The sequence below is a fragment of the Balaenoptera borealis genome (assembly GCF_965194805.1).
Source record: "Balaenoptera borealis genome assembly, chromosome: 10".
NCBI classification, from domain to species: domain Eukaryota; kingdom Metazoa; phylum Chordata; class Mammalia; order Artiodactyla; family Balaenopteridae; genus Balaenoptera; species Balaenoptera borealis.
The window spans coordinates 79,772,236-79,797,069 of record NC_138874.1 but is presented as its reverse complement, the minus strand read 5'-3'; the positions used below and the strand labels follow the sequence as shown (position 1 = coordinate 79,797,069).

General features: G+C 38.2%; 1 protein-coding gene across 18 annotated transcripts in view; it reads left to right on the top strand.

The window, feature by feature from the left end:
- SGMS1 (sphingomyelin synthase 1) overlaps positions 1-24,834 on the top strand; it is a 294,748-nt gene that overhangs the window by 132,836 nt on the left and 137,078 nt on the right. For 12 of the 18 annotated variants that reach the window (XM_082339540.1, XM_082339544.1, XM_082339537.1 and 9 more), the window contains 2 exons: positions 10,412-10,451; positions 17,562-17,705. The gene's annotated coding sequence lies outside the window, so the exon portion shown is untranslated. The remainder of the gene's footprint in view (positions 1-10,411; positions 10,452-17,561; positions 17,706-24,834) is intronic. The other 6 variants (XM_082339549.1, XM_082339546.1, XM_082339547.1 and 3 more) reach the window with 2 other exon arrangements.

Here is a 24,834-nt window from a genome sequence, read left to right as displayed (position 1 = left end):
GGGGGAATCATAATTCTCCACAAAACAGTGAGTCAACCATCTCAAAATAGAGGAGGGGGCAGAGGGCAAAATGCAGAAGAATATTTAATAGTTTAATAGCCTGGAAACATGTCCACATGTTGTGACATGATAAATGATTATAAAACAGTGTGTATAGTCCTAAATTTGTAAAATGAATGAATTTATAAAACAAGAAGTACACAAAAGTGTGTATAAAAAGTATACAAAATACACAAAATTATGCCAAAAATACACAAAATTTATACAGGAAGGAAAAAAGTATTTACTTAAACTGTATATACACCAGAGGAGCAAACAGATATCCTCTTCCTTCTGGTGTTCTAAAGAAGGGCTGGAAAGAAATATTTCAAAATGGTAAGTGATTCTGACTGACGGCTAAGGTTACTGGTAATTTTTCTTGTCTGTGAGTATCTTTATTTTCTAATATCATTCAGGGAACATCTGTTACTTTTGCAAACGGGGAAAGTAAGAAAAAAATGTAACATATTTCAGGAAGATCTTCACTTACTAAAAGAGAAAACAAAAAATGAGCCTAGAAAGTCACTTTTCTTTCATCTGGGCAGTTAAGTCTCCACTTTATTGTTTGATAAATGAGCCATTTAAAGATTTTTGTTTTAACCAGGTCTCCTAAGGCAGGCAATGCTTTGTAGCCCATGGTTGTTACTACTTTAATGATGCAAACTTAAAACATCAGGGCAGCGAGTGAGTGGATGAATGATTCTCGGGCAGTTCTTCACGTCCTCAGATGACATTTAGGCGGTGAGGCCCCCTTTGTCTTTGCATGTGGCTGGCCTGGATGGACACTTAACTCTTGGCTGAGGAATAAACCCAGTGGAGGAAATTCAAGAGCCAAGCTGAGTGCATCATTTTCCCTAGGATGTTAATTTCCGAGATCTAGTCCTTGGAGTTCTGAGAAGTGAGAGAAGTGTGTTACTGCAGACCTTTCTTGGAGATTCTCAGTGCTCATTAGCATATTTAAAGTTCTGAGAAATTCTGGAGCAAAGCAGCAAAGGTAATTGCTGCCAAAGAAGGGTTTTATTTATTTATTTATTTATTGGCCCCCCGCAGTATGTGGGATCTTAGTTCCCCAACCAAGGATCAAACCTGTGCCCTGCTGCAGACCTAACCACTAGAGTGCCAGGGAAGTCCCCAAAGAAGGGTTTTTAAAAAGTGGAATCTGACTGACTTCAGTGGAGTGGGGAGCCGGGTGGATGAGGCTCTGAAAGAAAAGAGTAGTCCTTGAAGAGGAAGAGAAAAAGACGTTATGCATTAAGGGGGTCCCTGCACAGATCTGGGAGTGGCATGAAACTTGGAGTTCTCCAAACCTAAGGATGTGGTTTCAACAGTAGTAGTTTTACATGTGCTTGAAACTTTAAATGGTTTCCTGCATAGTTGTCACATTTTATAAATTACAATGACTTATTTTAAGTCTTAGAGACTTGTGACTTGCAAGTGATTTCAGCTGCATAAATCATTAGTGGAAATATATTTTCATGCATCAAATTTACTTATGTCAAGAAACTCCTATTGATTTTCATTTGATGGGTTTTTTTTTTTTTTTTTGGCTGTGTTGTGTCTTCGTTTCTGTGCAAGGGCTTTCTCCAGTTGCGGCAACCGGGGGCCACTCTTCATCGTGGTGCGCGGGCCTATCACTGTCGCGGCCTCTCTTGTTGCGGAGCACAGGCTCCAGACGCGCAGGCTCAGTAGTTATGGCTCACGGGCCTAGTTGCTCCGCGGCATGTGGGATCTTCCCAGACCAGGGCTCGAACCCGTGTCCCCTGCATTGGCAGGTGGATTATCAACCACTGCGCCACCAGGGAAGCCCTGATGGGTTTTTTAAAATAACATTTAGAAAAATGAATGATACAATTACTTCTACTCACTGTTTCTGTAAAGTAGAATCATTTGGCCCTGTTTTCTGCTAATGTCTGTACTTTTTCCTTTAAAGCATTCATATCAAGTGATGAGTAGAGAACCTTAATTTAAGCCCCCTATTTTGAGGAGTTTAAAGGTTCCAAGAATTTTTTTTTTAATTGCCTGCATATATGTGCCTTGCTTTGCTAATTTACATGTGTAGCTATTTAGCTCAGAACATTTAAGGACAAAAGCAACAGGATAAGAGCAACAGATTGCAACCAAGATTATTCTTTTTTTCTGAATAAATGGGATTGCTTAACTTGGTAGGTAACGTGTCCCACTTGTCTTTGTTGCATGGATCTGACTGTATTTTTTTTTTAATTGGGGTATAGTTGCTTCATAATGTTGTGTTAATTTATGCTGTACAGCAAAGTGAATCAGCTATATGTACACACATATCCCCTCCTTTCTGGATTTCCTTTCCATTTAGGTCACCACACAGCACCAAGCAGAGTTCCCCATGCTATACAGCAGGTTCTCGTTAGTTATCTATTTTATACATAGTAGTGTATATATGTCAATCCCAATCTCCCACTTCATCCCAACCCCCCCTTTTCCCCTCTTGGTGTCCATACATTTGTTTTCTACGTCTGTGTCTCTATTTCTGCTTTGCAGATAAGTTCATCTGTACCATTTTTCTAGATTCTACATATATGCGTTACTATACGATATTTGTTTTTCTCTTTCTGACTTACTTCACTCTGTATGACACAGCAACATGTAAAAGAATGAAATTAGAACACTCCATAACACCATACACAAAAATAAACTCAAAATGGATTAAAGACCTAAATGTAAGACTGGACACTGTAAAACTTAGAGGAAAACATAGGAAGAACACTCTTTGACATAAACCACAGCAAGATCTTTTTTGACCCACCTCCTAGAGTAATGAAAATAAAAACAAAAATAAACAAATGGGACCTAATTAAATTTAAAAGCTTTTGCACAGCAAAGGAAACCATAAACAATACGAAAAGACAACCCTCAGAATGGGAGAAAATATTTGCAGACAAAGCAACTGACAAGGGATTAATCTCCAAAATATACAAATAGCTCATGCAGCTCAGTATCAAGATCTGACTGTATTTTTAGTTGTGTTTTTCTCACACACACACACACACACACACACACACACACACGCACACCACTGTTTTCTATGTGGATTTACTTGGATTTTATTTACATCGTATCCATTAAGAAGTGGATGCATGATATATACATCCACGGCATTGGGCTTCAAGGCTTGCTACCCACTGATGTACATAAAAGGCCGAGAATGTAACTTGCTTTACTGGTGAAATTGCTGTGATGTCACTGCCATTTGTTTGCCACTGAATTGCAAAGATCTGGCTCCCAAATAGCACAGACCAGTTATTCATAGCCTGATAGGTTATACTGTGACAAGTTGCTGTGAGTGATAGAAACTCTTTTCTAGGTGTTTATAACAGAGCGATTTTTAAAATGGATCATCATTGCTAAAGAGTAATTTTCAAAAAGTTAAAAAGTATTGCATGTAGGTATAAAATGAACGTATATCATAGTTTTTGTTCAACTTAGGGAATTAAAGGAGAATTTGAAGAAATGAAAAAAAAGGAATGCTATAATGAATTTATTAATAGATAACAAAATTGATTTAAAAAGAGCAATAAAACGTAACGTTTGGATTATCTTTCCTTCCAGGCAGATCAAATTTTATTTGCATTCCTATGGATAAGAATTATTTGGAACTACTGTCTGTTTTATAGAGTTGTAAAATAATAGTCGGTCAAAGGTGCGTAGCCCTATTGATTCAGAAAATCCCCAGAAGGCCCTCTGGGTGATGTCTAGCACTCACTGAAGGGACAGACAGACACCTAGGATTCTCTTTTGTCCATTTCAAAGTCTTGGACAATTTTTCCTGACATTATTAAAAAAATACTTTTCCAGCAATTTCATTCTTTGAATACTTATAGTTTCAGACTCTGAGATTAATGCTCTTCTAATTTGTTCAAAACTGAGTGACAAGAATATTTAAAATGGGTATTTGGATTTCCAATGTCTTGTTCTGTTACCATTCCTCCTCCAAGCCCCACTCCACCCAAGTAGAGTATTGAAAATATTACGGTTAAGGTGGTAGCACCATCTGATCTAAGTATTTCCTCTAATGACCAATCAAGTAACACTCTCTGCTTCTTACTTTCTTTAAGGGAGAGGTAGGGCATTGTAGTATCATTTTATATTTTAAATGAAAAATAGAGCAATTGAAAACAATATGTAAAATTCTAATATTCTGTGTACAAATGGGATAGCCTGGGAAGTGACACATTTTAAGAGTCTTTACAGGAAAATTTGTAGTTCCAATTATGAATTTAATAGATGAAAATTCATCATGTGACAGCCCAGGTAATACAGAATGTTTTCCACCACTGCTCAGAAACTGTGCCCAGAAGTAGAATCCTCCTTGGTCTGAAAGGGATGTGTTGATATGCCAGAGGCTGCCTGTACTGAGATTATAAACCATAGGAGAGGATTTATAGACCTTCTCATAAATTGACCTTATTTTATAGGTGAGAAACCTGAAGTCTAGAAGAAAGAGGATGTTGAAAAAAATTTGACCTCAGATTTCTTACTAAGTGATATGAGCTGTTCACTTCCTAAATTAGTCTAAAAATGGGTGCTTTAATTCTAGTTAAGCATGTCAATAGTAGGTCTTCACATAAAAATTTAATTTAGGTTACTTTCATAGGCTCTGTCTTTCAGTAATTTTTAGGTTGCAAAAACCAGGTTAGTTTCACTCAAGAAAAGGTAGAGGGGTGAAGGTGGAGATCAGGATGTAGCTCTCCTGAGAATCCCAGATTAGGAAGTGGTTCAGGTTCAGCTCTCACTTTCTATGGCAGACTTGGCTCATGACACTTACCCTGACCCTGAGTGTGCCTCTTGACCTTTTACCCCAATACCTAACTGGCAATTTCCTTTAGAGTTTCTTAATTCCAGTTTTTGAGGCAGAGAATCTTGATTGGCTGGCCCCAACTTTTTAGCCAATAAACGCAAGTCGAAGGCTCCTGGCCAGCCTATGAATGGCTGCATTTTGGTCAGATGTTTCTCCAGGTCCAGTCAGCTATGGCTGTGTGTGGGGACTTGTATCAGGTGATACAGAAGATGGCAGTTGAAAAGTAGCTGAGCCTGGGTGTGGTAGAATCCCCCAGAAATAGGAGTGGGTGAACTGACACTGTGATATGTCTTCTGCAAATTCAATTTTAGTAAATTAGTTGATTCTCAGTTAAAAAAACGTTTCTCATAATCTCCCTTGGAACTGGATTTAATGTTTTAATCTGTTTCTATATTGGAGTACATTTGGGATTTCTTTTTAGTTCATCTTATATTCTTATTAGCCAGCTAAATTTTGCCTTTTTTAGGAACACAAAAGACAGTTTTTGTGACTTGCAAAGTTTATTATGGTAGCTTGGTTTGACAATTCATGCTGAATTTTCTTTTGACGCTCTAATGTTACTTCAAAGTATTTAAAAAGGAAATTAGAAAATTCTCATTGTTGTGAGTTCCTTTAATTTCCATGAAATATTTATTCTCAGTATCTGAGAAGAATCCAGAATCAAAAGGCAAGGCATTTGGATTCATTTTTAAAGTAGTTCTTACATTGCTGACCTGTATATACTGTATGTTTGGGATATGGCATAACTTATATTTATGAGACTTTCTGACTAGTTAGGGAGATAGTGTGACTGTTTCAGCGGGAGACTGCTTGGACAATGATAGATGAGATGTGGTTTAGATAATTTTTTAAAAGGCGTTATAGTTTTTGATCCTATTTTACTTGAAACTTTTTTTGATAGTGACGTAAGACTGTGTAAAGATGGTTTTACTGGAAGGTAAATTATAATAAAATATTATGTGGACGTAATTACCAATCCAGAATTTATTGGTGTGCATATAATATTTTGAGAAAAAAGTTCTTACGTCAAAAAAGAGCATGTGGACAATTCCTTCATTATTGCAAATAAGCTTATTTCCATTGTTCTTACTAAGCCCCGTGACAGACATGGGCTAACAGTGTGGGAGCAGGGTAGGCGAAGGACATTATAGGGAATTGCAGGGGCAAACATTTAGCAATGACTAAATCTTTCGAGGGTGTGTAGTAATCCAGTTTTGATAATAATGACTAAGTGAGAAAAGTAAGGGTGGCTGAACTGAGGGCTTGATTTGATATAATTGGTAACAGAGAAACATGATAGGGTTTTGTTGGGTGCTCACCAGTGTTTGTCTAGGTACTGAGAGCATTATACTGGGCTGGCCAAAAAGTTCGCTCGGGTTTTTCTGTAACATCTTACGGAACACTGGTCAAGTGTGGCTTGTGCCCTCAAGGAGCTGTACAGTAAGAATGTACTGTAGCGAAGGGGAGAATAAGACTTCCCTGGAGTGTGGTTGAACGTGTTCTCCCTGGTGAAGAACACTGGTCCCAGCTGCTAGCAGAAGGAAACCTTGCGGTATCTCCAGCAGGAGACTGTGACTTTCAGTCGCCATAAACTAGACAGGATGCCTGGGGATTTGCAACTGTAGTTTTCTTCTTCTTCTTCTTTTTTTTTAATTATCATCTATGACTTTTTTATATAAATTTATTTATTTATTTATTTTTGGCTGCATTGGTTCTTCGTTGCTGCACGCGGGCTTTCTCTAGTTGTGGCGAGCGGGGGCTGCTCTTCGTTGTGGTGCGCGGGCTTCTCACTGCAGTGGCTTCTCTTGTTGCGGAGCACGGGCTCTAGGCGAGCGGGCTCAGTAGTTGTGGCACGCGTGCTCAGTAGTTGTGGCTCACGGGCTCTAGAGTGCAGTGTCAGTAGTTGTGGCGCACGGGCCTAGTTGCTCCGCGGTATGTGGGATCTTCCCAGACCAGGGCTCGAACCCATGTCCCCTGCATTGGCAGGCGGATTCTTAACCACTGTGCCACGAGGGAGGTCCCACAACTGTAGTCTTAAGACAGTAAAGGTTCTTCTCCAAGCCAAGCCAAGAAAGAAAGAAAAGGTTCTATTAAACTGTGTTTACTGAGAGTTAAATATTAGAGGAAGAAAGCCCTAACTTTGTACTTTGGATTTTGAACTCTTTTAAAGTAAGATTTAATTTGCATAGCACTCTGTTTATGAATGAGAATGAGGACACTTTCAGTGGTTTTTCCTATTCTTATAAAGTATAATTTTAATAGAAAATTTAATAAAAATAGGAAAATATAATTAAATTGATGGCGTGCTGTTATTGGTCTCACTATAGTATTCAAGTATAATTACACACCGTTTTCCCCCTGAGAAGTAGCAACTGAATTATAATAATTCAGTTTGGGACAGGGCTGCCAAGAAATGAAGCATGCCTGCTGCCCTTTCTGTGTCTTATGTCTATGAGCCACCTAGCAAGATGAACCACTGCCCTCCCTGACCTAAGAGGGAGTCATAAGCCTTGAAAGGACTGGCCCTCCTGCAAATACAAGCTTGTAGAGTAGGAGTTTGCCATGCTTTAGAGAATGTTGTGAACTTGAGTCTTTTCCTTCCTCAGCATTGCTTCTGAGGCTCATTCCTTTTTACTTTGAATCTTCTCCTACTTCAGTGTAGTTTTTCTTGGGAGGAAGTCAGCAGTAGTAAAAACACAGGAGTTTGGGTATTGCTATACCAGCATTATTGTGAATAAGGGAAGCGTACCTTACTCTGTCCCCACTCCCCCCAATATTCTTCTGAATGTCACTGGGTTAATGTCTACAAAGATTCTTGCCTTACTATACCTAGTCTTAATTGAAAGTTTAAAGCCACGGCCATCTAAGTGTAATTTGGATACTTTTTTTCCTGCTTTACTGTGCAAGGTGAGCATAGTTAACTCTCTTACTCACTAGTCCCAGAAGGAATTCACATGGTATGTTCACAGCATGTGTCCACTGTAAAATCAAGCCTGCAGCTTTTACTGTGCTTTCCCTGTGCTAGAGCTGGTATAAAGACAATCACCAGAGAGCTCTCAGCTGCTTTAGCAGTTATCTAATCCATAAAAAGAGTCCATCCAGACCTATTTTTATTTCCTGTCCTCAAGCCACTGGCTAACAAGAAACTTCTCCCCATCTCACAGAAGGAAGGCATGTTGATATCCTTTGCTCAGGACATATCAAAAACAATTGGAAACTGGAGAATAGTGAAAGAATCACTAAATGATTTGGAATTGAAAAGCAGATTTGGTTGCTGTCATGTTTAAGCCAGAACTGTCCTGTGTTTTTGGCATTCGACACACTTGATTTGGGACCTTTTCCTACTTCCTCGCATTGAAATCTTGGACAAGTTTTTGACCTTGGACAATTCTCTGACCTTGGACAAGTTATATAACCTGTTTGGGCCCAATGTCTGCATTTGATAAATTGGTGATCCTAACCTTTCCCTGCTTGCAAGGTTCTTACAGGATTAAATGTGAAGACATTTCATCATGTCTGACAATCATAGTTATTGACATTGACATATTATTTTGTATTTATCAGTGAGGATGCAAGAAGGCCTTATCACATAGTCTTATAACAACTTTTTTTAGATATTTTATTTCCTCTCCCTCTCAAGTAGCAGATTAGAAAGTTCCCTTTTTGAAGAGTGTTCTCATTTTGGCCCCCGCTTTTTGAATGTACTTATGATAGAATTAGATATTCATGCAGGTGTGGTGTATCGTTTGAAGGTGACATTATCATAGGTTCCTCAATAATTTTTGGTGGTAATTTGCCTTCTGTATCTGTGACTTTCTCTGAGGGACATCATGTTCTTTGGATTTCCACCCTTGCAGTGAGAAAGCATTCAAAGTGGATAAAACAAGTTAACATGTCAGAAATTTACACCTTGTGAAATTTAAGGATTTCTTTTGAAATTTCTCCTTTGAGGTACAGAAAGATGAGTAGGCCTAGTTTACATGTAACAGAACCATTCAACGTTTTGGTAATTCAGAAGAAAGACTTGATGGAATTTGAATTACTTGGTTCTTTTCTTATAATGATTCATGGACAGAGACAATACAATGTATTCTGTATCCAATTACAATGGCTTCTTTTCTGTGAACATTTTCCTTTTTGTTTTTGGTATCCAGCCCTGCATACAGGCTGTAAAGAGGAACAGCTTTGCATCACCTACTAACTATTTAACTTTGTGCACTATACTTTGCTCTGAGACTTAATATCCTTATCTGTCTACAGGCAGATAAGATATGCTGTCTTCAGAGCAATCGGAAAATCAAATGAGATGATGCGTCAGTAACTTGGTCTAGCTTGTTAGACTAGTAGTAGACTAAACATACTTGTTTGGTAATTATCTTTATTTTATAGGTGTTCTTATACCTATAGAAAGGAGGTCCAAACTCCCTTGTCCCCCTCCCCTCTTCCCTCTGCTCCTGCGTCTCACATCTCACTTCCAACTGTACATACCTCCTGGACAATAGGAAGAAAGGCCCTTTCCCTGCTATTTATATCATAAAACACCTTCTGTTTCCTACGGTCTCTGGAGACCCTGCAGGTTGACTTCAGACAACCATGCAACCAGTCAAAACATCTTCCGCAGACACATCAGCATCTTTCTGAAATAATATCTTCTTGCAGTCTGTGACTACTTGCTTCTCTCTTGCATTTTATTTTGGTCCAGATGCAGAGATTCTTAGACTCTCAGACAGATCCTTGATCCAATAGGCAAAACTAGTGTGTGGTATTCAAAGTCATGGCAGTGGTGACCTTTGGGGAGAGTGGTGGTTACACGTATGTGTTCACTTTAGGAAAATTAAGCCACTCAAGATTTCTGTATGTATAAAATACATTAATACAAATGTTTATTAATTTTTTAAAAGGGTACTTTTTTGCCTCTTTCTGAAGGTACCGTAGTTCACATGTATATTTACATATATATTTTCGAAGGGCTATATTTAATTTTTAGTTGAGAAAGTCTTTTGTGAAATTCAATGAGGAAGCATTTCTAAGCTTTTAAGATGAGGTGGGTTAAAGTCTATTTATAAGCTCTTTGATCGTAAACATATTTATATGGTGTGTAGTTTATCACAGGATACTGAATATAAACATGTTGCTACCATTTTTACTCCTTTTTTGCTTAATTCTTATGTTTTGAAAACATGCCTTCATGCTTCTTTATCTTTCTCTGTATTGCCAGTTAGCGGTTATTTAGCTGAATGGTGAGAAGATAATTTATAAAATATATGATTCTAGAACTCGTGATACCGTTAGTTACACTTGGAATGCAATTTTTTATTGGCATTGACTTTACATGCTTGCTTCTGCATGGCTTTGCTTTGTAAAGCTTACTCTGAGTACCATGACAGCCAGAAATTAGCTGGGAAGTGGGAAAGAACAATTTTTGCTATGGCTAGGGAACAAGAATTAAATAATAGTTACCTTGGATTTTAAGGGTTTTTTTCTTATAAGCAGCTCGTGACCAGAAGAATGCAGTTTAATTTACTTACTATTTTCTTCTAGATTGGAAGGAAGACTGATAAAGAGAAATAACAGGATTCAGGTAAATGGAATTAATTTCTTTATGTACCTTTTATGTTAAGTTTACATTTTTCGTGTTTTCCCATGAGAAGAACAAAACAATTTTTGTGGTCAACTTGAATATATAAGGAATGTTTTGGGGATATAGATGTAATAGTCAAGTACATACTTACACCATTTAATTAATCTAGTTACACATGTATATTTAATAATCACATTTATATAAAACAATATTACAATTAATACTTTTTTCCTACTTCAGAATAATTTTCTTCCAACTCTTTACATACATATTTGATGTCAGTGTCTTCATTTATTAGAGCCACATTTTTGAAGCATCCAGTACCATTTGCCAAGCATGTTATCATTTTAGCTGTTTGTGATACAGCACTTTTGGAATTCATGTATGGTGCTATAATTGGAAATTGTATTCCAAGCCACAAGAAAGTATTTGCATAATGTTAGAACAGTCGCTATTTTCACTTTTTCTGTGTAGATGAACATAGGAGATCTCCACTGTGTAACAGTTTGTACATTTGCCTTGTTAAATATTCTTTCCGTCCTTTCTTCCTTCCTCCTTCCCTTCCTTCCATCCATTTATTCATTTATTTATTTGGAGATAATTGCATGTACATTGTTTTAAATTAAACTAGTGGGCTTCCCTGGTGGCGCAGTGGTTGAGAATCTGCCTGCCCATGCAGGGGACGCGGATTCGAGCCCTGGTCTGAGAAGATCCCACATGCCACGGAGCGGCTAGGCCCGTGAGCCACAATTACTGAGCCTGTGCGTCTGGAGCCTGTGCTCCGCAACAAGAGAGGCCGCGATAATGAGAGGCCAGCGCACCGCGATGGAGAGTGGCCCCCACTTGCCACAACTGGAGAAAGCCCTCACGCAGAAACAAAGACCCAACACAGCCAGAAATAAATAAATAAATAAATAAAACAAACAAAAAAAAAGTAAAAAAAAAAAAAAACACATAAATTAAACTAGTACTGTAGCAGCCGTTCCCTGTTCTTCTTATACTCCTATTACTCCTTTACCCAAAGATGGTACTTTTCAACTCTTTTAGTTATATTTTCTGATATCCACCTACCTATTTCTAAATAGCCCACTATGTGCATTTCTTGATTTCTTTTAAAATTTTAGACATACACATTGATTTCCCGCTGAGGATTTACCTCTCATACACAACTCTTAACCCTCAGTACACATCTACTCTTCCTGTCTCTTGCAGTCATGTTACAGTCTGAGGTTGAATACATATTTAATGTTTGCTTTATTATGACTATATTTTGTTTATGACTGAGCTTTGTGAGACTTATGTTAAAATGTCTCAGGCCATTCTGCTTTTCTAGTTGGTTGTATGTGAACTATTTTATTTCTCTGGAAAATGTTTGACTCTTTTCTTTATCCCCAGAATTCTGAACTTTCATACTGGAACATATGTCTTATGGCTTGTTGATGTTCATGGTCCTTTCAATTCAGAAACTCATGTCCTCTAATTTGGAAATTTTTCTTATACTATTTCTTTGATAATTTTCCTTTTCCTCCACCCTTTTCTCTGTTTTCTGTCTGTTTGTTAGTTGGATATTTGGACCTATTGGTTTGATTCTCTAATTTTTTAATGTCTATTTCTTAGCTATTTTCTCACTTTCTGTGTTTTTCTTTTTTTCTGAGAGGTTTTCTCAGTATTTTTTTGAACTTCTAATTGCTGTCAGCATATTTTTAATTTCAAATTTAATTTTTTATTGGCCTCTGAATATTTCTTTAAAAAAATGGGATCCTGTTCTTATTTCATGGATACAGTATTTTCTCTTTTCCCTTGAGACTATGAATTGAGTTATTTTGCAGGTTTTGTCTGCTGTTTGAACTTTTCTTTTTCCTCTGTTTCCCCTTTTTATCAACTTGTTTTGTCCCCTGATTTTAATTTATTTTGTTTTTAAAGATTTTTGGGGGGCTTCCCTGGTGGCGCAGTGGTTAAGAATACACCTGCTGGGCTTCCCTGGTGGTGCAGTGGTTGAGAATCCGCCTGCCAATGCAGGGGACACGGGTTCGAGCCCTGGTCTGGGAAGATCCCACATGCCACGGAGCAACTAAGCCCGTGAGCCACAACTACTGAGCCTGCGCGTCTGGAGCCTGTGCTCCACAACAAGAGAGGCCGTGATAGTGAGAGGCCCGCGCACCGCGATGAAGAGTGGCCCCCGTTTGCCGCAACTAGAGAAAGCCCTTGCACAGAAACGAAGACCCAACACAGCCAAAAATAAATAAATAAATTAATTAATTAAAAAAAAAATAAAAGAAAAGATGACTACTATCTAAAATAAAAAGAATACGCCTGCCAATGCAGGGGACGCGGGTTCAATCCCTGGTCTGGGAAGATCCCACATGCCACGGAGCACCTAAGCCCGTGCGCCAGAGCTACTGAGCCTGCGCTGTAGAGCCCGTGAGCCACAACTACTGAGCCCGCGAGCCACAGCTACTGAAGCCTGTGAGCCTAGAGCCCGTGCTCCGCAACAAGAGAAGCCACTGCAATGAGAAGCCCATGCACCGCAATGAAGAGTAGTCCCTGCTCGCCGCAACTAGAGAAGGCCCGAGCACAGCAACGAAGACCCAACGCAGCCAAAAATAAATAAATCAATAAATAAATTTATAAAAAAAATTTTTTTTGATGAGGACCATTTTTAAAGTCTTTATTGAATTTGTTACAATATTGCTTCTGTTTTATGTTTTGGTTTTTTGGCTGTGAGGCAGGTGGGATCTTAGCTCCCGGACCAGGGATCGAACCCACACCCCCTACGTTGTAAGGTGAAATCTTAACCACTCGACTGCCTTGGAAGTCCCTTGGCCCCTGATTTTAATGTTAGAGGTTTTTCTCAAATTAATGGTGAGACTTTAGTTGTCTGTCCATATTTGGGAGTGAGACTATAAAAAGTAGACTGGAAATTTGTTTACCTAGTGGACTTCACTATAGGCTTTTTGGACAGGAACCGGGACGTGTGAGTTGCTGTCTCCAAGACATCAGAATCTGCAAATCTTTTTTCTTGGATCTTTCAGTTTCTCCAAAACGGAATCCTCTGTTTATGTTTTTGTGGGGTAAAAGCTGGCCTGTGAGGATTTGCGGGAGCCATGTTGGGGGTGGGGGCCAGACGTCTCACCATCCAAGCCTGTAATGCTGACTTCTTGATGCCTCTATTTCAAGCTTATCTGATGTCTCTGAGTCTGAAGTCTTGCTGTATCGTTTTCTCCAGAGAGTAAACTGCTTCCTCTTATGGAAGTAAGGATGGTTGGGCTGGCTCTACTAGTTGGGGAGAAGATCTGGAGTTCTAACTGCCTTTTTGGTTGTTGTTTAAATCCACACAAATGTATTACCTTACAGTTCTGTAGGTCAGAAGTCTGACATGGGTCTTAACTGGGCTAAAGTCAGGGTTGTCTGCGGGGCTGCCTTCCTTCCTAGAGGAGAATCCATTCCCTTGCTTTTCCCAGCTGCATTCCTTGGCTCTCGGCCCCCCTCCTCCCTTTTAAAGGAGCAACAGCAGGTCAAATACATCTCATGTTGCATTTCTTTGACCTCCTGTCTGCTTACCTCTTTCACTTTTAAGGACCCTTATGATTACATTGAATCTGTCTAGATAATCCAGGATAATCTCCTTAATTTTTTTACTGTGGTGAAAAACACAATATAAAATTTACCATCTTAACCTTTTAAGTGTATAATATAGTAGTGTAAACTGTATTCACATTGTTATGCAGCAGGTCTCTGAAACTTTTTCTTCTTGCAAAACTGAAACTATACCCACTGGACAACTCTCCTTTTTCCCCTGCCCCAGCCTCTGGTAAACACTGTTCTATTTTCTAAGAGTTTGACTACTTCAGATGCCTCACATAAGTAGAATCTTATAGTATTTACTTTTGTGATTGGCTTATTTTACTTAGTGTAATGTCCTCAATCAAGGTTCATCCATGTTGTAGCATATGACAGGATTTCCTTTTTTTTTTTTAAAGAGTAAATAATATTCCATTATATGTATATACCACATCTTCTTTATCCATTCATCTGTTGATGGACATTTAGGTTGCTTTCACCTCTTGGCTATTGTGAATAATGCTGCAATGAAGATGGTTGTGCAAATACCTCTTTGAGATCCTGCTTTCAATTCTGGGCGAGGGGTAATACACCCAGAAGTGGGATTGTTGGATCATGGGGTAGTTCTATTTTTAACTTTTTGTAGAACCTTCATGCTGTTTTCCATGGAGTGACTGCACCATTTTACATTCCCACCAACAGTGCACAAGGGTTCCCTTTTCTCCACGCCAACACTTGTTTTGGTTTTTGAGAGTGGTCATCCTCACAGCTGTGAGATGGTGTCTCATTTGGTTTCGATTTTCATTTCCTTGATGATTAATGATGTTGAGGATACTTTCATATGCTTGTTGACCATCTGTACATCTTCTTTGGAGAAGTGTCTATTCAAGTTTTTTAACTGGGTTATTTGGTTTTTGGTGTTGAGTTGTAGAAATTCTTTATATATTCTGGATATTAATCCCTTATAATATGTATAGTTTGCAAATATTTTCTTCTATTTCATAGATTGCCTTTTCACTCTGTTTCCTTTGCTGCACAGAAGTTCTAAAATTTGATACGGTCTCATTTGTCTATTTTTAAAGCTTTTGTTGCCTACGCTTTTGGTGTCATAGCCAAGAAATCATTGCCAAATCCAGTGTCATGAAGGTTTCCCCCTATGTTTTCTTCTAGGAGGTTTATAGTTTCAGGTCTTACATTTAGGTTTTTAATCCATTTTGAGTTAATTTTTATATATGGTATAAGGTAAGGGTCTAACTGCGTTTTGTACAGACTTTAGTCAGTCTCCCTCTTCTCAGCTCCTTACTGTCTTCTCCCAGGAACCAGAAGCTGCATGTCCTGAGCCTTTCTGGAGCATTCGGCTGGATTTTTGTTTGCTTCTCAGGCAGTGAGGTTCCAGCCTGTTCTGCTCTGCTCTACTCTGCTCAGCAGTCATCTCTGCCTTCAGCTTCCAAAATGCCATTGATGTCTGTTGTCTTCACTAATATACTTTTCTGCTTTTTTTGTCCTTATGGATTTATATCTTTTGTCCTCTTTGCTATAATTTTAATGGGGTTGAGAAGGAAGTAGAGATAAACAGACCTATTCCATTGGGCATCCATAATCCCCAAATCCATATTGCTTTTTAAAGTGATATTTAAAAGACTTTTAAAAACTGATACCTCACATTTGCTATTGTTAGATCCTACCTCTGAAAATAATTGTTCAATCTATTTCTTTGCTTCTTTTTGTTAACCAGTTTCTGTCAAGGGACCTATAAGCATCCAAAGCTAGCATTAATTAAAGTTATTTTCCCAAACATTATTTTATTATTCAAAACAAATAGATTTTTGTTTGTAATATAAAACTTAGTGAGGTCTTGAATATAAGGTGACACCCTATTTCCTGAGTTATACTTTTTTTAGGTGGGCGGAACCCTTGATTTATCTTTAGGTATATGCATTGTATGTTGGTATCATCAGAAGATGATGTTCTTTTATATAAATATATTTTACTCTGAAGCTTTTAAAAAATAATTAATTAATTAATTAATATTTGGCTGTGTTGGGTCTTCATTGCTGCGCGCAGGCTTTCTCTAGTTGTGGCGAGCAGGAGCTACTCTTCGTTGTGGTGCGCGGGCTTCTCATTGCAGTGGCTTCTCTTGTTGTGGAGCACGAGCTCTAGGCGCGCGGGCTTCAGTAGTTGTGGCATGCAGGCTCAGTAGTTGTGGCTCGCAGGCTCTAGAGCGCAGGCTCAGTAGTCGTGGCGCATGGGCTTAGTTGCTCCACGGCATGTGGGATCTTCCCAGACCAGGGCTTGAACCTGTGTCCCTTGCATTGGCAGGCGGATTCTTAACCACTGCGCCACCAGGGAAGCCCATTCTGGAGCTTTAATTGAACACTTTTAAGCTAATGTAATGGCAAGAGAGTCCTTTTTGTTTGTTTTTAGTTAGTTTGTGACAGTGGCTTTCTATTGACTGTATTTGATTATTTACAAGGTTAGTGCTATTTCTTACAGATAGGATAAAGATTGGTTAAAATGGGAGATTGCTTGGTATGACTAGGTCCTTAGGGACTAGCAAGAGTAGTTTTTTGTTCCAAGAATTGTTTCTTCACAAACTTTAGCCTGTTAGTTGTCTTAAGATAGGAACCCAGTTTGGTCCATGCAAATCCCTAGGATTTTTGTCCTGGGGTCCAGGGATGGGCTTCAAAGAGTTGAAGATCCTCCTAAAATTTGAGTGGTAGCAGAATAGGCTTAGATATCATCAGATATTCAATGATGAGGGGCTTGTGTGATCCTGAAAATAGTTGAAAACCCACTTCTAATAGATTATTATAAAGAAAAAAAAATAGAATGTTACTGATTAAAAGAAACACTATCAAAATGAAATGCCACCTTGCTAGATGCCATTAGATTCCACATTCTTTCACATATAAGTACAAATGACCATAAATAGGGACTAAATGAACAACTTTCTTTGTTCTTTGTCACATGCAAAATATTATCTCTATCTTCCTGGTTATGCACACACCCATTTACACACATATAACTATGAAAGGTATCATTCATGAGGGTAATGTTTTAGCCTAGAGAAATGACCACCTTTTTATCAGTCAACTTGTAAAGAGGGTAACTTAGGAGTTACCCTTTGTTTTCATAGTGAAACTGCTATACTTTATTTGTGAACATCAGTTATTTGTTGACAGTTAAAGATAGTAGATAAATATGTAAAAGGAGAGATACCTCTATGTGATAGAGGGTTACAGACTTTTGTTTTCAGTTAAGAAAAGATGGGATAAGTTTATGTTACGTATATTTTACGACAATTTTTATTAAAAGATTGAGGAAAGAAAGAAAGAGAGAAAAAAAAAAGCAAAAAAGATGGGGGTGAGAAAAGATGGGGTGGGAGGTGGGGAAGGTCAGTTGTGAATTTTTGTTTCCAGTCTAATACTTGAAAACTTAAATGCTTTTCTTTGTAGTGAGGTGTCCTGGATTGATAAGGTCTCTTTCAATGTAGGAATTTCATGATTCCATTTTCAGAGTGGTTAAGCTTAAATTGCTCTTCTATTCTAGGTACACCATTGAGTTCTTTGGGATGCACGAAAGTGTCTGGCTGGGAAGCTTATGAAATAGAAGACAAGACCCTGCCTCAGGAAGCGTACATGAGAATAATTTTAAAGGAACCCAGCGATAAATGCAAAACAGTAGCTGTTGGAGGTATGTCATGACTTACAGCTTGGATTGAACCTGGTGTGGCACACTCTGTACTAAGTCAAGTTGAGCCATTCTCTGGGAACCTTCTTAGAGCAGAACCTCACCCTCTGGCCTCAAATACACTAGTGGCTGTTGTTCTCTGAACTTGACTGTGTAATGGGATGTCACTCTTAACTCTTTCTTAAGCAACTCTGACTCAGCCCCTCTAGAGTCCTTCCTATTGCCTGGCAGACAATAAAGATGACAGTAAAAAGGCAACATTTGACTACGGACAAATGAAAACGATGGTAACTTTCTAGCCGGATGCCTCACTGCCTTCTCTTCTGGGAATGGGGCAGTCAGTATCAAAGCTCGATGAATGTGTGTCCTTTGAATCAGCTGTTACTTACTGGCTTTTCTCTACCCTGTTTGACATCAAGGCCATATCTGAGTCTGACTGGGTGGTGGCTGCATCTGATTCACTGGTTCCCTGTTAGTCATTGAATTTGACCTGCTTGTCTCCTTGACCCCTCAAGTTACAGTGTTAAGTGGTTATTTCATTTTCTTGCTTAGAGCGATAGTTCTTTACTCCTCAACCAACTTTATCATCAAGGTCCGGGTAATGCATTATTTCACATCCTTCGACCTTCAGCGATGTCTGGCTTTTGATGCACTGGCTCCTTTTTTATGGCATAGCCTATGTCATGTTGTGTGTCATCTTGATCCTTTAGGGGTTCTTTTTCCCAATCTACCAATATAGAACACTTTAAATATACCCTGTGCCAAGTAGTTTATATCTTCGATCATCATACCATCATGAGAACATTAAACAAGTCCCACTTTCTTTTCTTTTTTTTTTTTTTTTCATAATTCATGAGACTATGGCCTCATTAAGACCTTTAGTCTCCTTAATCCAGAGTCTCCAACATACATCAGTTACCCTGTGCAATTTTTTTTAAATTAATTAATTTATTTATTTATTTTTGGCTGTGTTGGGTCTTCGTTTCTGTGCAAGGGCTTTCTCTAGTTGCGGCGAGCGGGGGCCACTCTTCACTGCAGTGCGCGGGCCTCTCACTGTCGCAGCCTGTCTTGCTGCAGAGCACAAGCTCCAGACGCGCAGGCTCAGTAGTTGTGGCTCACAGGCCCAGTTGCTCTGCGGCATGTGGGATCCTCCCAGACCAGGGCTCGAACCCGTGTCCCCTGCATTAGCAGGCAGATTCTCAACCACTGTGCCACCAGGGAAGCCCAAGTCCCACCTTCTAGATGAGAATGCTGAGGTTCCAGGTGGTTAAATGACTGGCCTACTATTTCTCAGAGAGTAAAAGGCGGAAATGGGATTTATAGCATTTAATTAGCTTATTAAAATCAAGTATTTTCTAATTTTATAATTTTACTGAGAGTATATTATCGGTATGTGACATTATTGAAATATGCCCTCTTTCTAACATACGCTCTGATGTCTTTGTTGATATATTCTGAATTGATTATGAAGCCAGTATAGGAAGTATGAGTGGACTTTGATGTTTCTGATACAATCCTGTTGTGTCTGTGACATTTCACCAGTACCCAGATCCTTTCAATATAGTTAGTGAAGATGATAAAGACAAGGAATGATGAGATTTTGCTAGAAATCTTCTCATGTAGTTCACAAACTTGTTTCAGAGCCTGAATCCTTTAAAACGTAGGACATCTATTCAAGTGCTTATCTTGGCTCAGGTGATCACTTTCAGTATGTATAGCTGGGAAGTTTCCCTGAAGGATGTGAGTTTTAAGTTTAAGTGAGTTTAAGAATACATCGTATCCACTTTTTTTTTGTCCCCAGTAGTGGGCAACATGAGTTGAAAATCTGTGTATTTAGACTTCTGAAATATTTTTATTAAATTAGCAGAGGCTATATATACTGATAAGTATTTTAAATCCTCACTAAAATCCTGGGAGGTTGGTGTGGTAACCTTTTTTGAAAGATGAATAACCTGAGGCTTGTGACATTATGAAACTTGCCCAAGCCCGTGCAGTTAGAGAATGGTAGAGCCAGAACTTGAACCTAGATTTGTCTGATTTCCCGGACTGCGCTTTGAACAATTACGCTGCCTCACTGATTACACGGTGGTGACATTTAGATTGCAAATGTGGCCAAGGATTTCTTCCTGCTTTACATTAATACAAAGGCAGTCTTAAAACAAACAGTTAAATAGGCCTCACCCTCACAGAAGCAAAGGCTTCTAGATAGCCTGGTGTAGTCACTGATGGGGTTGCATCCAAACAGTGACAATTCTGTTATGATGGACTGAGAACTGGGAGGTGTGCCTCCCCGGCTGTGTGTCCTTCCCCACACTGAGCCTAGTACTCTGCCGGGAGCAGTTAGGCTTGGCTCACCTGAGCAGTTGATGAGCAGCTGTTCCTTCCAAAGCAGTTGTGGCTGGAGTTTGGCTACAGAATCACACAGCTCTTGCATTTGTATATGAGTCTCAAAATTTATGAAATATACAAACCTTAGAACTTCAGGTATATTGTACCAATTTTACTAAAAGTAAAATTTCTTTTTGTTTTTAAATTTGCTTTTTTCCTAATTCTAAACAGAAAATTTGATGAGCATTAACAAGTTCAAACAACAAAATACAAACCACCACTCAGAGGTAGCTGCTGGTAATATTTTGGTGTGGATGCTGCCAGTTTTTTTTCTTACGACTACGTATACCTTGTAAAAAGTACAAAATTAGAATTATAGTGTTCTAGATCTGTTTTTACTCAGTATAACTTAAGCGTTTTCCCCCTGTTTTTAAGTTTTCTTTTACAACATGCTAAAAAGTGGCTACAAAGTGTTCCATGTGGGTAATAACATAAGTTATTCCATCTTATTATTAGGTAGACCTAATCCTCATTCAATTCAGTTAGTACCTCTCCAGATTAGGCCACAGTGGTAGGACAGAAGTATTAAAATAAACAAGAACTCCATGCCACTAGTTTTTATATATCTTGTAAAATAACTAATGAGGGTTAAGATATGATGAGAAAACCCAGATCACTTCCTCTGTCACATTATACAGTGAACCTGACTTGTAAATTTCCCAGTACAAATGCATGCAGGGAGTACTGGAAATTCCCTTTTGACTTGTAAATTTTGAAACCTCCTTTTTCTTTCATTGAGGTAACCCATCTATGACAAGTAACTTCAGTTTTCCCGTGGTTAGAAGAAACTTCTCAAATTCTTATTTGTGGATAGCTTGGCCCTAATAGTTCTATAATGTACTTGATGCTTCATGTACTAGTTAACTAAGCAATTTTTCCCCTCCTTTTTTTCGCGAGGAGCCCCAGGCCTCACGAGTGATGCTGTTTTACAATCTCTTAGAAACATTCACCATGCGGTACAAATGTGGCTTCTCCTGAACTGGAGAGTTCTGTGCTCCTAGGGGGTCAGAGTTCTCAAATGGTGTTTACAGCTGAGATGGGTCAACATTTAATAGACTCATTCTACTTAGGCTGATACGAAGCCGGGACTATAATGTATTGTTCCTTTTTATTCTTCTCTAAAGGCATCACTATTAAGTTAAATTATCATCATTATCATTATATCATCATCCTCACCAGGCCAGTGCTTTTCAGACGTGGTTCCTCATTGCCCTTGAAATTCCAACATACCTGGGAGTGGGTTACGGGTGAGGGAGGAGGGCAAGGCCTTTGACCACCTTCTTGTCTCATCAACCAACAGCTCTGCTTTTATATGTTTTATATAGTGAACTTCCACAGAGTTTTGTTTAAAGAAAGTTTTGTTTACTTCCTTAAGGAAGTAAAGACTGAGAATCACTGTGGCGTAGTGAACCTACAGGAGGATAAAAAAGAGAAGGAAAATAGATGTTTGCACAGCATTACTTCCAGTGTTCATTATGCCTGTAATTCTCCTGCAGGGACACAATCCCTCTTGGGTTTGGTACTTAACCATAGGCACTCCAGTTGGAATTCCCATAGACTGACCTGCTTTTAGGGCAGTGGTTTCCTTAGAGGTGCCTCAGAAGTTCTAAGGTTAGGAGAGGTGGAGTGATAGCCTTACAGTCATTGGTGGTAGAAAGTAACTTTTGGTGATGGGGTCAGTGAATGGTACTAAGTATACCCCTGCAGGGTTAGCCCTGGGAGACTGGTCTCTATGTTCTGGTTGATGTGGGTAGTATGAGGGCATTCTTGCCATCAGAGTGATGTGGTGCATGATATTGAGCCTGACAGCCTGTGAAATCTTCTTTATCTATTTTTAGATTCTTTTAGAACATTTTGGGTGGGCTGTCTTAAATTGAAGATTGATATTAATGAATCACAGAACTGACCCCTCTTGAATCAGGTACTTTAGCTATGTTTGTGCCACAACTCAGTGGATTAAGTAAAGAATTTCCCTAAAGACCAGCTTGGTAATATTTTTTAAATAAAATTTGCTCCTTTTCAATTTTTTCTTTATTGAGATATATTAAGTATACTTATTTTATGCTGATAATTCCAGTATTTGAAGTCTTTTCAGATCTGATTTCATTTGCCTGTTTCTGTTGGTGCTCGTTCATAGTATCGTATTTCCTTGTGTTTACGACTTATTGGCTGAACTCATGTTCCTTGCAGTTTTTATCTGTGTGAGTTCTTTAGGGTCAAGATGAAAGATAGGTTTTCCCAGGGAGTATTTATATTTGCTTCTGCCAGGTACCTGTAGGCACCATCAATCTAGACAGTCTTTAAATTAAATTCTCTGCTTGAGCTTTCTTGAAGCGGACAGTATGAATTTAGACCACAAAACCACACGAGTACTAGTTGTTGGCTGTGAATTCTCAGGGGAGATTTTCCGCCCAGACCACTGCCATGCCTCACCTCACCCCCCAGAAAGGTGCTGGGGATAAAAAGCAGTTTCTCTTCTCTTTTGATGGAGCAAGTTTACTTCTCATTCATTGCCCATATCCTGAGGGTATAGTTCTGTAAAGTTCCAATTTTATGCCGGGAGCTCTTAAACTCACCAGCTTGAGGAGTCCTGGTTGTATCTACTCTCTTGCTCCACGTAATCGTTATAATAAGTTCAAGGTGACCAGGGTTCTGGTTTTATTGCTTTCTTACTTCCCAGCTTTCCTACTTTTACTGTCTCTTACTTTATTGTCACCTCACTGGTACATTTAAAAAGATGTTATATTTTCTTCTTTATTTTTATTTGGGAGAGTAGTTTAAGATATCTGTTGTGTCATTCTGCATAAATGAAAGATCTATTTTTGTTGAGTAGGTGCTTCTAATAGATGAGGTGGGAAGATATTTAGGGCAGAGCTCAAAAAATTATTAAAAATTTAGGTACAAGCCCAGCCTCCCCTTTTAATTTGAGTGTCTGCCGTGTACAGTTGGATTAGGTCAGGAATGAGGTGGAGAATAATTCCTTGTAATATGCTTTCTGAGTTGGTGGGGACTTTGATGTCTTTGACACATTATTTATTGAGATGAGATTTATTTTTGTTCATTGATTTGATTAATTAATTGTCCAATATTTTCCTATATCCTATAAGTTTACCCTTCTAGGTAAAATTCCTAAGATTCCTAAGTTTACCCTTCTAGGTAAGATTCCTAAGTAACTCCCCCACTTTATGGGGGTTTATTTGTTATATTTCGTTATGTGATATCTGCCATAGGTCCACATGATGATGTCCTGAGAGGCTCTGGTGTATGTTGGTCCATTTATTCAATATTATTTCATTTGATTCTGAATTAGTGGAATATTATTTGAAAGTGAAAATAGTTGCAATTAATATAATATTAATAATAATTAATATGCCAGTGATACAAAAAAGAAATCAGTCTCAAAAAGAAATTCTTAATGTTATGGTTTAAATGTACAATGTGCAGATCCTGCGGAATCAGTTTTATGATTTGAAAATTCAGCTGCCTCAGTACTCTTTGGGCACTAAATAGGAGTTTAGCAAGAAGCATTGCCATCTGACAGAAATATGTAATACGTACATGTGCCACTCACTAACCTAAATGAATTACACACTCTGTTATGAACTTTAATTTTCTTGTTTTGAGACTCCCACATTATAGATTAATGTTGCAGAGGAGGACCTGCTATCAGGGTTACTGATCTAACGCAGGTAGCCTTTCCTGGTCCATCTGTCACTCTGCTTTGCTACATTAGAACACAGTTTCCTGGAAACAGCGATATATTTGGCATGACTTAAACTAATGACTACTTTTTTTGAGCATGTAGCATGGTGCTAAGCAAATGTGAAATGGAATAAATGTTGATTTAAATTGGAAGAAAGCTCAAGTTATGATGATTAGGGTAGGGATAACGATTGCCTGGAACAGTTATGTATTTTAGATTATGAAAATTAGTAGTGTGTTTTAAATATTTGCCATGGAAGGAATCACAAACATACCATGGTAAGCATGCCAGCTGGATTAATAGCATGATTTGTCAGCTGCACACTTACATAAGACCATATTATGATTAGAAAATTTAAGATTAATATTTGAAGGGCTTGGGGATGTTTATTTATTATGATTTTTTTGAGTAGCTGTGTTTGAAAGTTTTAATTTTAAATGTGTTAGCTTAACAGATCTTCACATTTAGTTCTGAAAAAATGGCTGTTTGTTTTTAAAATATTGTAATGTTTACTTTGAATTGGCATTGGTGGAAATAGTTTCTAAGGAGGAAAATGGTTTGCATCCCACGTTATAAATATTTTCAGGCTTTTAAACTATTTGATCCAAAGCATCACTATTTATTATTTTTTGCTCAAAATTTGAGAACATAGAATTTTCCTAGTGTTTTTTTTTCTTATCACAGTTATATATTTCAGCAGAGTACATTTCTGAGAATTATATCATTGATATTTTTAATAAATTGAATAAATTTAGGTTGACAAGGAAAGCTCACTAATTTTAGAGGAATTCTTAAGAAATCCTTTAGTAAAATGAAGAAAACTTTCTTGATGTGAATAGTCTTTTCTCTTTTTTATGCAGGGGTTTTTAATCTTGGGGCACTCTTTTGATAATTTTTTTTAATATCACATTCAAAGATATACTGAGTATTTTTTTGACTGCATATATTTATTTCTACCTACATTAATTTGGGAAAGAAACCACAATAGAAACAAAGATTATATAAGTAATAGCTCATTTTTAGAATCTTTTTCTTCCTAAA